The sequence below is a fragment of the Phascolarctos cinereus genome, unplaced genomic scaffold (assembly GCF_003287225.1).
Source record: "Phascolarctos cinereus isolate Bilbo 61053 unplaced genomic scaffold, phaCin_HiC Scaffold_5;HRSCAF=322, whole genome shotgun sequence".
Classification (NCBI taxonomy): Eukaryota; Metazoa; Chordata; class Mammalia; order Diprotodontia; family Phascolarctidae; genus Phascolarctos; species Phascolarctos cinereus.
In genome coordinates this window covers 110,566,251-110,581,929 of record NW_027555958.1, presented here as the reverse complement: position 1 = coordinate 110,581,929, position 15,679 = coordinate 110,566,251, and positions in this window count along the sequence as shown.

Sequence of the window (15,679 nt, the reverse complement as noted above, 5' to 3'; positions counted from 1 at the left end):
TTTTCTAAAGAAATCACCTGTGATTGGATTCCAATTCTAGCTTGGCTAGTCAATAACCTGTATTATCTTGAGAAAGTTGTTTAATATGCCTGAGTCTCACTTTTCTTAATTAAATGATCTCTAAAATCCCATTCTACTGAATTGGATGATATGCTTAAAATGGTAGCTTAAATATAAATTAAATTTTGACACCTGAAATGTTATTTCTTTCCTGTTGTTTTAATACCAAATCCAGCCCTTTAGAATTTCAAGAAGAAAGCGGGTTGGGGGGGGGGGAAGGCAAGCAAAACCAACAAAGATGGCAATGGGGTTTGATGGCGTATGCAGTTTCTTATCCCCGTAGTAGTTTCCTCCTCTCCCGGTTATGCACACATCTCTAAGAAAAGAAGACAGATGTGTTCTATCATCTCTCTTCTGGAACCAATATCGGTCATAACATTTAACCTGAGGTTAGCTGTCTATTTAGGGACTGTATACTCCACTTCAAATTCTTGGAATCGTTTCTTTACATCTGGTCATATAAATCCTCCCATCAACAAATATTTAAGAGCACTGTGTTAGGCACTGAAGATATAGAAAGTCTGCTGAAGACTTAAGTCCACCATTTCCCAATAGATAAATGATCAAAAAATAGAAAAGCTTCCAAAAACTTCCATATCAGGGGATCTGCTTCTACCAGAAAGGAGTCACCTGACTCGTCTCTTTTCAGAAAGCAAAGGGAGAGGCTTGTCCTTGAGCAATCTTCCCTGTAGACACAGCTACAAGCTTCCCCCCCACCTCCCCCCGGGGTTAAAAGATCTTCATTCTAATTGTATACAATTTGTCCTATACCTATCTCTTCAAGGTTGTTTGCCAATTACCCCCCCCACACACACCCCTTTTAGAATGACCTCATTGAGAAATTGGGACTTTTTAGACCTATTCCCTGCTTTTCCATATTCCCTTCTGAACTTAATTTTATACACTTCTGGGTACTTTTCCAATGCTTCATTGGTGCTCTTTATTCATTTTTTTTTTTGCATCATTATTACTCTCTCCCCTCCCACTTTCATAGCTGTCCTTGAAAAAAATGCCTTTTTTAACATAAATACATTCAAGCAAAAAAAAAATCTAAACATTGATGATATAAGAAAATAAAGCATACAGTTTCTTTGTTACAAAGAAAGGTTCTATTGGGAAAGGGGTTCAGTGGAAGTGATAATGTAAAAAAAAAAGCATCAAAAAAACCTTTTCTGGTTTTTTAAAGAAAGTCTTCAATGCAAAAAAGAATCAGGTTCCAATTCCATGCTATCTTGATCAAGTTGTTTAATATGTCTGGGTCTCAGTTTTCTTAATTAAATGACCTCTACAATTCTTTCTAGCTCTAAATCCCTTCAAGTTGTTCTACTGCATTTGATGATATACTTAAAATGGTCGTATAACTACAAAATAAACACAAAATGTTAGTCATTGAAGATATACAAGTCTGATTAATATGTAATCCCTCTCCAATAGATAACTAAAGGATATAAACAAACAGTTCTCAAAAAAAGCATTACAGAATATTAACAACCATATAAAAGAATGTTCCAAATCACTAGTAAAAAGAGAATTGGGGATCAAAACAACTCTGAGGTCTCACCTTATACCCAGCAAAGTGGAAAAGATAACAAAAGACGAAGATAGTCAGCCTGAAGAGGTTGTAGGAAGATATGCACATTAATGCATTGCTGTTGAATCTGGGAATTGGTATAACCCTTTTTGGGAAACAATTTAAAATTTTGCAAGTAAAGTCACTAAAATATTCATATCTTTTGACCCAGAGATCCAACTACTAGACTTTTACCTCAGGGAGGTCACTGATAAGAAAAAAATCCCCATATAACACCAAACTATTTATTACAACACTTTGTGGTAACAGAACTAGAAATAAAGTAAATGCCCATTCATTGCAGAATGGCTAGACAAATCACAGTACATAAATGTAACAGAATATTACTGTGTTGTAGGAAAGAATGACAATGATGAAGACAGAGGAGCATTGAAAGATTGACATGATCTGTTGTGGAGTGAAGTAGACAAAGCCAAGAAAACATTATATGTGATGAATACAACAATATAAGTAGAAAGAAGAATCAAAACAACTCAAGGTGAATGTTGAAAAATTATAAAGAATATGACCCCATTCCTTTGCAGAGGACCCAGGTGCAGTATACTGCATGTATTTCCAGACTTTTTTGATGTATAGATTGGTCTGCTGATTTATTTTCTTTCCTTTTTATTTAGAAATATAATTTACTACATGGAATGATACTTTGGGAAGGGGAAAGAGAAGGAAAAGAATACTGGGAGAATTTCCAGTGATGTAAAAACCCAAAGTTATCAATAAAAATTTATTTTATACACACTCTCTCTCCATATATGTATATACATACAGTATAATCTCTGTACTTTTTAACAAGATGGCTTCCAAAAGAGAAGCAGACTGCCCGGCTCCCAAACACTACTTCAGCAAAAATCTGAAATTTGCACATGACCTAATAACAATTAAGAAATACAATGAGAAACTACAGTGAATTACTTCTCCCACACAGAACTACACACATAAAAAGTCAGCCAGAAGCTTGCAGGCAATAGGAAAGGGAGCTACTAGTAAAGCTAGTGCCAGTGCAAGCAAACAAGCCTAGCCTCCCAGCATGACCAGCCTTCAATGAAGTTACATGTAGCCAACAAAGGTCTTTGCTCAGAGATGACAAGAGTGGAGGAACCATCCTGAGAAAGATGAAGGGAGTTAAGAAAACCCCCAGAGTGGCCAGAAGGTCCTAGGAAGCAGCAGTGGCCAGAGAGGTGTAGTGACACTCAGATTCTAAGACAGCCCAGGGGTTCTGAGGTCCCTAGCACTCTGGCCTGAGACTTCATAGAGGGTTCTGAAGATCGCAGAAAGTAGAGGGAGGCATAAGAACTGACGGTAAGATCAAGCAAGGCCAACCACTGCACTAAAAGGGCAGCAGGGAGCAGAGCCTGGCCCTGGCACAAAGTCGAATTAAGAAACCAAAGCTGAAGACATGAGTGAATTGAAGACAATGCTGACCAGCATAAAAATTATTTTATATCTAGATATCCCCTCCCAAAGGAGTAAATCTGTAACAACTACAAACAAAAGAAAAAAATAAAAAGTATTTTCTATAAGGACTATAAGAGTATTTGGAAACAAAGAAGCAATAGATTAAAAAAAACTGAAATTAAAGCTCTTGAAGAAAGAATTGAAAAAAGAGTAAATAGCTAGAAGAGAAAGCAGAAAACTTTACCCAGGTAATGAGCTACCGGAAAATGAGACTAGACCAAACAGCGGACAGTGGCTGCCAATCACAACTCCCTGCCTCAAGTGATCCACCAGCTCAGCCTCCCCAGAAGCAGGTATCTCAGGTATATGCTATCACATACCTGCCATATTATGACCACATACCAGACATAGTAGTTTCTAAAAGGACATTCATTATGCTGGAGATTTCTGCAGTAGGATTATAGATCTTTGCAAGCAATTTCCCTAAAGATCCTGCTCCAAAGTTTATATCCCTATTCATATCATCAGAAAGTCAAGTGGCCCAAGAGGGCCAGTTTTCTCTGTGAAAACCATTATCAGCAGCATATTAAGCACTTTTACGACAGCTGTGTGGTACAGTAGATGGAGTACCAGGCCTGAAGTCAGGAAAACTCATCTTTCCGAGTTCCAATCTGGCCTCAGACACTTACTGGCTGTATGACCCTGGCCAAGTCACTTAATCTTGTTTACATCAGTTTTCCTATCTGTAAAATGAACTGGATAAGGAAATGGCAAACCACTCCAGTATCTTTACCAAAAAACAAACCAACCCCAAAGGGGTCAGGAAGAGTCAGACATGACTGAACAACAATAATAACAACAACCTTGTCTACTAGCAAATCCCAAGCAAGGCATAGACTTCTTTAAGATCAGTTACTTTGAGCCACTGAACTCTCAACATCCAAAATGTAAAAGGAAAAAGTTCTAGAAAAGCCTCCAAAACTTCAGTATCAGATATCTGCCCAAAATAACTCAGCAGAAGAGAGTTATCATAGAAACCTTAGAGGGAAAAGAATAGTGGTCAGATGTACCTGGAATACAGGGAATGGAAGATGCCTCAATTACCTAAGCCCTATAACTACTCTGAGCCACTAACAGAACCCACCTCAAACTTTTTAACATATGCCCCAGCTCCAATTCCCTCCCAGGTTCAATTGCCGTACATCATCCAGAATACATAGACCGTGGCCCACTGCTTGCTATATATTGCAAGGCTGAGAGAGGTGACTGCCAGGAAAGCCTCTCCAGCTTCTTGGGACTTGATGGGATAGAGGGTCATTGATTGCCCTTTGGGAGCCTGGGCCATACTCCCTAGGGTTTGATCCTCCCTGCCCTGGTATGACCATATCCAACTATAAGTGTCTCATAGGAAAACCGCTTGCAGAGCAATGAAATGGAATAGTACAGTTAACCCTGCCCCAGAAGTGATATCTCAATGTCACCCCTTTGTGCCAGGTGCCAGAATTCTTAGCTATACCTCTCCCTCACAGAAATGAGTGGCGATATGTGTCAGTCTAATTTGTTACTTATCATTAGAGTAACCTCTTATGGAAAGCCTCCCTCTTGTCCCACTCCCAACCAGTGAGAGGGGGTTGGGTCCAGTTTCTGTCAGTTTTGCCAAACTTCTTTGGTTCTGCCAGAGGAAGCAGTCACACTTACTTCCGGTGTCCTCAGGGATATCTTTAGCTGCTTACAATGGAGCTGATATCTGAGGTTCTCTGTAGGACACATTTTTGAGTTTCAAATAAGAGAGTTGGATGACTGCCACTAGCCAGACTGGGGCAATTCCCAGAAGTTCTCTGAAGTGGGCTGGGAAAGAAATAAAACATTTGCATCGTAAGTGACATCAATATACACACATTCATGCATACATGTATACTTTTTGATGTTGAAGAAAAAAATTCAAATGAAATTGCATTGGAACCCATTTAGCTCTTTTTATGGTAACTTAGTGTCCATGAAAGTCCTACTCACAAGTCCCATTGTAGCATGGAGGTGACCCTAGATTCTCAGAGTCTAGGCCAGCAGAACACAAGTTCTGGCAGGTCCTGCTAAACTGAAAGGGCTTAGAGTACCAGCCCAGTGGTTGTCAGTATGTCTGTAACCTGAGGACAATCTTAGTCAAATTCAGAAAATCTCATCCCGAGGTCGGCTATAATTTTTTGGTCATGGCAACTCTCAGAGAGCACCTTCTAAGTTGTAAAGGGTTCTGACCTCTTTCTTTATTTGTTTAATGTTAATCATAAGATCATATATGTAATGCTGGAAGAGATCTTAAAGATCATCTGGTCCAATCTCTTCATTTTACTGATGAGGAAACTGAGGTTCAGTGAGATTAAGTAACTCACCAAGGTCACATGAGTAGAAGAACCAGGACTTGAACCCAGGTTTTCTGATTCTAAATTCAATGCTCTTTCCACTGTGCCACACTAGCTCTTTCATTCTTTTCCCCACCACTGAAAAATTATTGAGCCTAAGTATTAAATAATAGTGCCTAAGGATGGATGGAAGGATAGATGGAGAGGCATTACTGTGCTCCCTGGCGTCATCAGTAGTCCCTGCTCTCCATCCTATGCTGGATGCTACCTATTCTCTATTGAGTGAGAAGAAGAACTTCCTTCCATAGCAGGTGTTCTTAAACCTCGGACTCATTAAAAAAAAAAAGATACCTTGATAACTGTATTTCAGTATAATTGGTTTCCTTTGTGAGCCTATGTATTTTATTTTATACATTTAAAAACATTATTGTGAGAAGAAGTATATAGACTTCATCAAACTATGAAAGGGTTCCCTAATACCAAATATGTTTAGAATCCCTGCTGGGGGGGGGGGAAGGTTATAGGTCGTCAGGCAACAAAAGAAGAAAAGAGAAAAACAAAAAACCCAAATCAAAGACAGAGGCATGGAAATTAAAGGAAATTATGTTAGGAAAGAGATTTTAAAGGAGAGAGAGAAAAAAAAAACAAGAAGAAAAGAGATAAGAAAAGAGAAACTCCTCTCCCTCCAAAAAAGAGAAACATGACTGGAGGAAAAATCAGGAGAAAGAGAATAAGCTGGCATAGAAAAGAAAAGCAGGAGAAGAGAAAAGAAAGGAAGAATGAAGATGAAGGGGTAAAAAGGAACATATAAAAGTTCAAGACAGGTACTATAGGAAAAAAACAATCAACAAAAAACTTGAATGGTGAGTTAAAAAAAAGAAGTGAAGAAAAAGAAAGACCAGTTCTATAGAAAGTGAATGGATATATAATAGGAGTGGGTGGATAAAAATGAGCAGGTAAAGGGTGGAAAAGTGGTAGATAGTTGATAAATAGAAGAAACTGAATGAGTAGGTGAATGGTTGGAAAATGTGATTAAGAGTAAGTAAAATATGTGGGCCAACAGACAAGTGGGAGGGAATAGGAAATGGGTGGAGAGTAAGTGAGTAAGATTTGTGTGTATTCTTTATATACTGCTTTTAGTTGATTACAGGACCTCAGAGCTGGAAAAGACTTCAAAGGTCAACGAGTCCAACATATACCTGCATAAAAATCCCCAGTACAATATACCTGATACAAGGATCATCTAATCATTGCTTAAAAACCTAGGGCAAGTGAGAATCTGAATCTACTTCCTTCTAAGAGCTTCCATTATATTTGAGTGGGGAGTGGGGTGAAGAGGGAGAAGCTCTCAGTGTTACAAAGCTTTTATCTACAAATACAAAAATGAAGTAATCTCAAGGACCTTACATTCTAACTGGGTTGGAGGTGGGGGGTGGAGGGATGGAGTGGGGAAGAGAGAGATATAAAGCTGAAGTAAGAGATACCCTTTATTTTTTCCAGCATTTCCTACTCTGGAAGCTCCTGAAGAATAAGGAAACATGTCAGAAATGAGACTTTGCTGTACAAAAGTTTCTCTCAACTGGTCATCAAAGGCCCTTAGATGAAGATATTTATAACTTTTCCCTTGGGATTCTACACATGAATGTCAATTCAAATTCTAGTGTTCTGTTGTTTCAGTCCTGTCTAATCCCATCTGGGCTTTTCTGGTCAAAGATACTGCAGCAGTTTATCATCCCTTTTCCAGCTCATTTTACAGATGAGGAAACTGAGGCAAACAGGGTTAAGTGATTTGCCCAGGGTCACACAGTGAGAAAGTGTCTGAGGCCAGATTGGAACTTAGGTCTTTCTGACTCCAGGCCTGATGCTCTAATCTAGCTGGGACGTCAATACTCAATATCAAAATATGTATGTGTACTTTGATTTAAAAAAAAAATTCAAATGAAATTCCACTGGAACCTGGTTAGTTCTTTTTATGGTAAATCAGTGCCTGTGAAAGTCTTACTCACAGGCCTTATTGTGGCATGGAGGTGACTGGATTCTCAGAGGCTAGGCCTGCAGACCACACATTCTGGAAGACCTGGTATGTATAAATGGGTAGATTAATGTATATTTTCTATAGCAAGCAATATAATTTAATTTATATTCTCCTGTGGCAGAAAGGCACTTGAAGTTACAAAGTTTTAAGAAGCAAATTTATCATGAGAAAGGTTATAAAAACCACAAACTAGACACTGAAATGAATAGTGGCAGTGGATAGTTTAACAATCGCTAGCCAACAACAATGATGTCAAACTCAAATAGAACTAGGGGCCACCAGACCACACATAAAGATCCCCATGGGCCACATAATGACTTAGAAAACCCCACATATTTATATATTTCTTTTTTTATTATTAATACACCAGCACATTAAAAACAGAAACTATATTTTAATCTGGTTCAGAGGGCAGAACTAGGAGCAGTGACGTAGATTATAAGGTGATGGGCTCGTTTTCAAAATATGGAAGAATTTTCTAATTGTTATACCAAAAATGGTATAAGCTATCTCAATAATGTAATGACTTCCTTGCCAGTGGCAGTTTCTTATAGACGTTATTAATGTCTGAATGGTCTATAAGTCTTTGAAATATGAGATTTTATGACTATAATCTGGAGTATGTAAAGGACATGATCCTTTATAGTTTGCAAAGAACTTTGAAGACACATGAAGATATCAGAATCCAAAACAGGGGAGAGTCATGACATATGACAGCATTATGGCATTCATTTTAGAGAAAGAAATAATCACTGCCAGTAATAAAAGGTTCACAACTCACCAAGATGTCAGCTTGGAAATTTACTGTAGTACTTCAGCATAAGTATACTTCAATATGTCAGTGAATCTCTTCTATGCAACATATGTGGAGTATCATCAACATCATAATCTGTATGACCTTCCCTTCTTTGGGTCTCAGTTTCCTTATCTGTAAAATGAGGTTAAATTATATGATTTCTAGGGTCCCCTCCAATTCTAAAGCCTTTAAGTCTATCTTATAATCATTTTTTCCAAAAACTGAATTTCTTAAATTCCCTTTGGCCCTGAAATTGTTTTAGATCTCTACAGAGATTAGATCTCTTAGATTAGATTTAGATCTCCTTTGATTTGCTTATCTAATTTAGAAAGATTAAATTAAATAAGCACTGTCCCCACCTTCTAGAGGCAATATTTTAATTGTGTGTCATGACATACTATCTTTTTTCTTGTCCTGAACTGATATTTCATAAGATAAATGCTCATATTTTATAATGTTGTGAAACCAGGGTTAGAAATTACTGCTATAATGGTTTATAAGTGAAGACAGACAGTGCTGTTGCAGATACATACGCTGAGAACTTAGAAGCAACTAAATAATAAGCATTGAACAAATTTATAAATAGATTGAATTAAATATTTATGTTGTACACAAGCCAAGGGTAAGTGCATTTGTAAGCCAGACATTGGGGGTGATGGTCATGAGAGTTTCATGTTCAGATAAAGTCAGGTTGTATGAAGGGCAGTCACCTCACCTTTCTGTAGTTATTATTTAGGGTAAAGTTGAATTTAAGGAGCATTTTAAATAATGGAAGAGAGACAGCTTTTCAGGCTGGTGTGGGCATGAAGAAGCAGGCTTGAAAGTGGAATAATCAGGGCAACTAGTTGGCACAGTGGATAGAGCACCGGCCCTGGAGTTAGGAGGACCTGGGTTCAAATTTGGCCTCAGACACATAACATTTACTAGCTGTGTGACCCTGGGCAAGTCACTTAGTCCCATTGCGCAGCAAAAGAAAGAAAGAGGAATAATCACTGAGTAAATCTGACTGAGAATAAAAAAGAGAGGAGACTGAGGTAGTTTGAGGTGTTTCAGTGAAGGTTTTCTATGGTAAGGATGAGAATATTGGACCTAATCCATAGTGTAATGAAAAACTACTGCAAATCTCTAAAGAGGGTGAAAATGTTTATAGGGAACAGGTAGTGTAGTCAAAGTAAGACTAAAGAAATAAACATATCATTAGAGAGATATGTCTAACAGAGTCTAGAAAGGAGGAAATTTTTTAAAATAATTTTTTTTTTATTTTCCTTTTTTTCTCAATTACATGTAAAAATTATTTTTAACACTTGTTTGGTGTTTTTTTAAATAATTTTTGAGTTCCAAATTTCCTCCCTCCCCTCCCCCTTGCAAGGAGGAAATTTCATTAGTGCAGGTGAGAGATGACTGAATTTGAGCCAAAGTAGTGAGAGAATGGAGAGAAAGATATAGATATATACATTGCAATGAAGAAGGAAAGGAGGAGGAAGAAGAGGAAGAGGAGGAGGAGGGAGGAAGAGGAGGAGGAAAGCCAGAACTTCATCAAACTAGTGTTGTAGACAGGTTTTTATAGGCAAATAAAAACTGATGATAAGTTGTATAGTTTCCCTCAATAACATCAATAATACATGGAACTGAATGGAAGTACAAGGTAAAACTAGGAGAGATACACGGCACAACATTTTCTATTTTACATCTACTGATGTTGTATCCATAATAGCTGAAATTTGTGTAGCACTTTACGGTTTGCAGTGCATTTTACATACATTATCTCATTTGAGCTTTCCGATAAAGCAGGTCCTTGCAGGTATCATTGCATTTCTTTGCATGCCCCAACATTTAGCATAGTGTGTGGCACATAATTAATAAATGCCTGTTGATTTATAAATGAGGACTAATGCACAGAGGGATTAAGTGACTTGCCCATAGTCATAGTGTTTCAAGCAGAATTCAAATGACTGTAATCTAACCCTCTTTGTCCAATACCATGATGTCTCTCAAGCTATACCAAGGTCATGGTATATGCTTAGGATACAAAACCATGGAGCCTCGTCTTCCTTCTCCCTAGCCTGAGGTTGAGACTCACAGATGTAATGGTAGAGTAATGGCTTTGGAGGCTTTGGTACAGAGTTTTCTTTAGGCCAAATGTCCATATTTCCCTAATCAAAGTAGTTTAGAGCTCTTTCTGTTCAACTTTAGCTATAGATAAACTGCTAAGCACTAGAAATTCGTGAATCACTGATACTGTTATATTTTATACATGATAATTTGCAAGTTTCACTTTGTCTTGGATAGAACCTGAATAGCCAGCCTGCCTTTTCCAGGCTATACCTAGATTTCTCTCTGCCTCCAGACCTTTCTCTTCCAATCCACCCAAAAACTCTTGTCATATTTATTTTCATTCATTTAATAAGCATTTATTATGCCCCATATTATTTGCAAGGCACTGCTTTATTCCTGAGAATAAAACATAAAAAAAGAACAAGTCCCTGTCCTCAAGGAGCTTATGTACTATGAGGTGGTGGATGAAGGTGGGGGCAAGTAATAAAATGTACACAGACATAGCAATACAACAGAAATACAAAATCATTTCAGGGGAAATGGCTCTAATAATTTGGGGGCATGGAAAGAGTCTGCTAAAGCCTCGTCTATGAACTGCCACAAGCTGAGCCTGGAAGGAAGCTGGCTTCCTGGCTGTTCCACAAACAAGACAATCCATCTCTTGGATCCATGCATTTTCTCTGGCTGTCCTCCATGGAATGCTCCTTCTCCTCCACTCTGGCTATTGACCTCCCTGGATTCCTTTAAGTCCCATCTAAAATCTCCCCTTCTACAAGAAGCCCTCCCCTCTTAATTCCAATGCCTTCCCTCTGGTAATCATTTCCTGTTTATTCTGTATATAGCTTGTTTGTGCATATTAGTTTGCTTATTATTTCCCCTATTATATTGTAAGTTCCTTAAGGACAGAGACTGTCTTTTGCCTCTTTTTATATCCCTGACACTTGACACAGAGCCTGGTACATAGTATGTTATTAACACATGTTTATTGATGGATTGACAGTGATTTAAGGAGGTGTAGGTGAAGAGATAAGTATTTCAAGCAGGGGGAACAGTTTGTGCAAAAACAAAGACCCAGAGGTGGGAAGAGGTCTGACATGGATGGAATTCTAAAACCATCACTTTCATCATATCAGTATATCTACATATGTATAACTGTGACCTCCATAACTGTGTATGTGCATATCCAGAAGCTTGCATCTTCCTCCTCCTTCCCCTCCTTCTCCTCCTTTTTGTCTTTCTTTTCCTCCTCCTCTTCTTTCATCCTCTTCTCTCTCTGTCTCTCTCTCCCAGGATCATTTCTTCACATATACCTTTGTTCAAGCCATGTTCTCTCCCTGCCTTTCCTCTTCAGAAATGTCTTCCCTAGTTTCCTCCAACTAAACAAACTCTATTCCATCTTTTAAGGATTTGCTCAAATGTCAACTCTTCTCCCTTCTTGATTACTCCCCCAAATATCAACCTTTCCCTTTTCCCAGTTACTATATCATTTAAGATTTACACTCCAAAATTTAGCATTTAATTATATATACTCATATTATTCAATTCAGCTCAAATTTTAAAAAGTTATCAAACACCCAGTAAGTAAAGGAACTAAATTACATGCTACACTGCTTTGTTTCTTCTGTGGTTAGTATTTTCTCTCCATCTTACAAACTCCTTACAACCAGAGACCTTCTCTTTAACTATTATCCAACCTAAAGGTCTAACTCAGTGCTTATGGAAAAAGAATACAATGAAGGATTTGGGGGGGGGTTGGTTTTTGTTTTTGCTTATTTAGGAGCCCTGGATGGGTGAGAATTGGAAGGGGTGTGTTGGGGTGGGGTGAGAGAGAGAGAGAGAGAGAGATTTCCAATACTCTACGTTTACTAAAACATTTTCACTTACTTTCATTTTATCTGTTATTGAAAAGTTTTATCAAGTTCTTGCTCAGCTTCATTGCTCAGGGGACTTGAGTTCTAGTATTGACTCTACTACCACTTACTATGATACATTAGGCAAATAGTTTTATCTTTTTCATTTCCTCATCTAAAAAACCAAAACCAAAACAAAACTCAAGAGACTGGACTAGACTAGAGGTTGGACCTTCAAGATTCCTTCCAATCTACCATTCCTTAGTTCTATGATTCTATATTGGCCTCTGTATCACCTCATTTGAATCCTGTCCTTTCATTTCTGATGCCATTTTGATTCCTTTTTTTTTCTCTTTTGGAGGTTTTTTAAAAACCTATGTGCATTATGCAAACAAAATTTGCAACATAGAGCAGAAGCTTAGTATTTCCTAAGAAAATGATATTATTCAGGAATCAATTATGTGTTAAAGTTTATTTATGTTTGCATGTGTCTATTACTGTGGGTGTCTCCTTTAAATGTCAGACTCCTTTGAAATAAAATATACTAGTGGGCTTCCTTGCCTTTTTTTCCCTTTTAAGTCTCAAATGGAAATCTCCTTTCCATGCCTAAAATGAGAAAGTTTAAGATACCAAAACGTGACCCAGAGCAGTTTGCAGATTTTCTTTGATGCTTTTTACAAAATGGCAAGAAAAGAATGCTGAGTTAGCCATGTATCTGAAAGAGCAATGAAACCCTATGAAAGTACTTTCTTTGGATTCTTCTGAATCTCATCTTAAACCTTCAGCATGTAACTAAAATCAGTGACTACATGCGTCTTTGATCTGGGGAAAGAGTGTAGTAATATGATAGCTTTTATTTTCAGTTACTGAGATGTACTGGTTTCTACAAAAATATTTGGGTGAGAACAAACTTATGGTACTTAAATCTGTATTTACTTACAGGAAATTGAATTAAATTACTATTTCTTTACTATCAGTTTGCTAATCAATTGACATTTATTAAATACCCAACTGTGAATATCATAGCAGTCTCTATACTAGATACTATGAGAAGTTGATAAGGAGGTAAAATTCATGGTCCTACCTTGAACGATCTTATAATTTAAGGAATGAAAGAAGCAAAAATGAACATACAGGTTCGTAGAGGTGGATGTGGAAGGTTTGACCATCTAGTCTAACATCCTCATTTTATAGATGAAGAAAATGAGACCCAAAGATGTTTGGTTCCTTTGCCCTAGGTCACACAGGTAACAAATGACAAAGGCAAGATCTGAACCCTGGTCTTGTAACTCCAAAGTCAGCACTCTTTCCACTGTATCATCCTGTGTTTCATTTGTAAAATAAAGGGGTTGGAAAAATTGATCTTTTAAGGTCTCTTTAGTGCTAATATTCCATGATTCTGTGTTAAAGTTTAACCATTTCAACTATGTTTCTGTTGTTGTTCAGTTGTATTTGACTTTTCATGACCCCATTATGAGGTTTTCTTGGCAAAGTGGTTTGCTATTTCCTTCTCCAGAGGATTAAGGCAAATAGAGGTAAAGTGACTTGCCCAGGGTCATGCAGGCTAGTATGTGTCTGAGGCCAGATTTGAACTCAGATCTTCTTGACTACAGACCCAGTACATTCGCTGGGCCACTTAGCTGCCTCCATTTCAAGTATACACAAATATAGATATACACTTGACTCCTCACTATCTCTCACCCCATCTCCAAATCTGTTGTCAAGAGCTGTTCATTTTATCTTCATAACATCTTTTCTACCACCCTGGTGCAGACCCTCGTCACCCTCACATCTAGAATATCACAGTAATCTGCTAGTTGGCCTGCTTGCCCCAAGTCTTTTCTCATTCTAGTCCATTCACCATTTAGCTGTCAAAGTGATCATTCTAAAACGCAGTTCTGACTATTTCACCCTCTCCTACTTAGTCAATTTGAGTGGTTCCTTATCACCTCTAGAATCAAACACAACATCTTTTGTTTGGTGTTCAAAGCCCTTCATAACTTTCTCTCTCCTGCCTTCCCAGTCTTCTCACACTTTGCACTCCACCATATACTCTGAGATCTAGTGACATTGGTCTTCTTACTGTTCCATAAACAAGACACTCTACCACCCAATTCCAGGCATTTTTATTGGCTGCCCCCCTTGCCTGGAGCTCTCTTTCCTTCTTTATCTCTGACTCCTTGCTTTCCTGGCTTTCTTCAAGTTTCAGCTAAAGTCTTTGCTTTTGCAAGAAGCCTTTTCCAGTCCTCCTTAATCTTATTGCCCTTCCTCTGTTGATTATTTTCAATTTATCCTATATATAGCTTTTTTGTTTATAGTTGTTTGCATGTTCTCTCCCATGTTAGACTGTGAGCTCCTTGAGGTCAAAAACAGTCTTTTAACTTTCTTTTTATCCTTAGCACAGTGCCTAGCACACAGTAGGTACTTAATGAATGTGTACTGACTGACTGACACACACCAGGGCTAATAAAGCAATTAGGTAACACAGTCAGTGAAAGCTTCACATGGGAGTCTTAAACAATAAATTTTAAGAAGAGAAGCATGGTCATATAGAGAAGAGCTTTCTAGGTAGGGAGAATGGCATAAGTGGATGGGGGAGGTGGGAGAAGAAGAGATTCATGGTGAAGATAAAGGTCAGATTGTGATAGTGAAGAAAAATAGTAAGCAAGACAGTGAGTGTAGCATCATTTTCTGGTCACTATTAAGAATATATTTATTATAGTCTGATGTAGATGTTCAAGGTTAGCTGAAAAGCTTTTTTTTCCCAAACAATGGTACTTCAGCTATGTCTGAAGACACAAATTATTCTTAAATTTTTATTGATACTTTTTGTATTTATATCACTTTTATTTCCATATGCCAGATGTCCCCAAAGTTTTAGTGCAGTTTTAAGCTTTAACAGCTACTTCCTTCCCGTATCTAGCAAATCATCACTTGTAACAAAGAAAAAAGCAAAAAGCAATTCAGCAAAACTAACTAATGCATCATCTGAGTGACAGTATATGCAATGTTCCATTTCCGTGATCTCCTACTCTGCAAAGGAGGGATGTATGTTTTCTCATCTTTTCTTTTATAATTTCACACCATTCCACTTCATTTGTTTTCGTTTTTCCATTTACATTGTTGTAGTCATTGTATATACTATTTTCTTGGTTCTGTTTAATTCACTATGCATCCATTCATATATCTTCCATTATGTTTTTTCACATTCAACATTTCTTAATATTCCATTAGGTTCATGTGCTTTATCATTTCTTAATTGATCCATATCTATAGTTCTTTGCTACTACAAAAAGTGCTGCCAAAATATTTTACATTTTATATATACCCTTTTCCCCCCTTTAACTCCTTGAGGTATAAGCCTAGCAGTAGAATCTCTGCATGAAAAGGTATGAACATTTTAGTCACCTTCTCCGCTTAATTCAAAACTTTTACAGAATGATTGGACCAATTCACAGCTCTACGAATAGTTATTAGTATCCTGGACAGAAATTATTCTATAGACCACCCTCAAAAGAAAATGGGTAGGGTGAATTCTCAGGT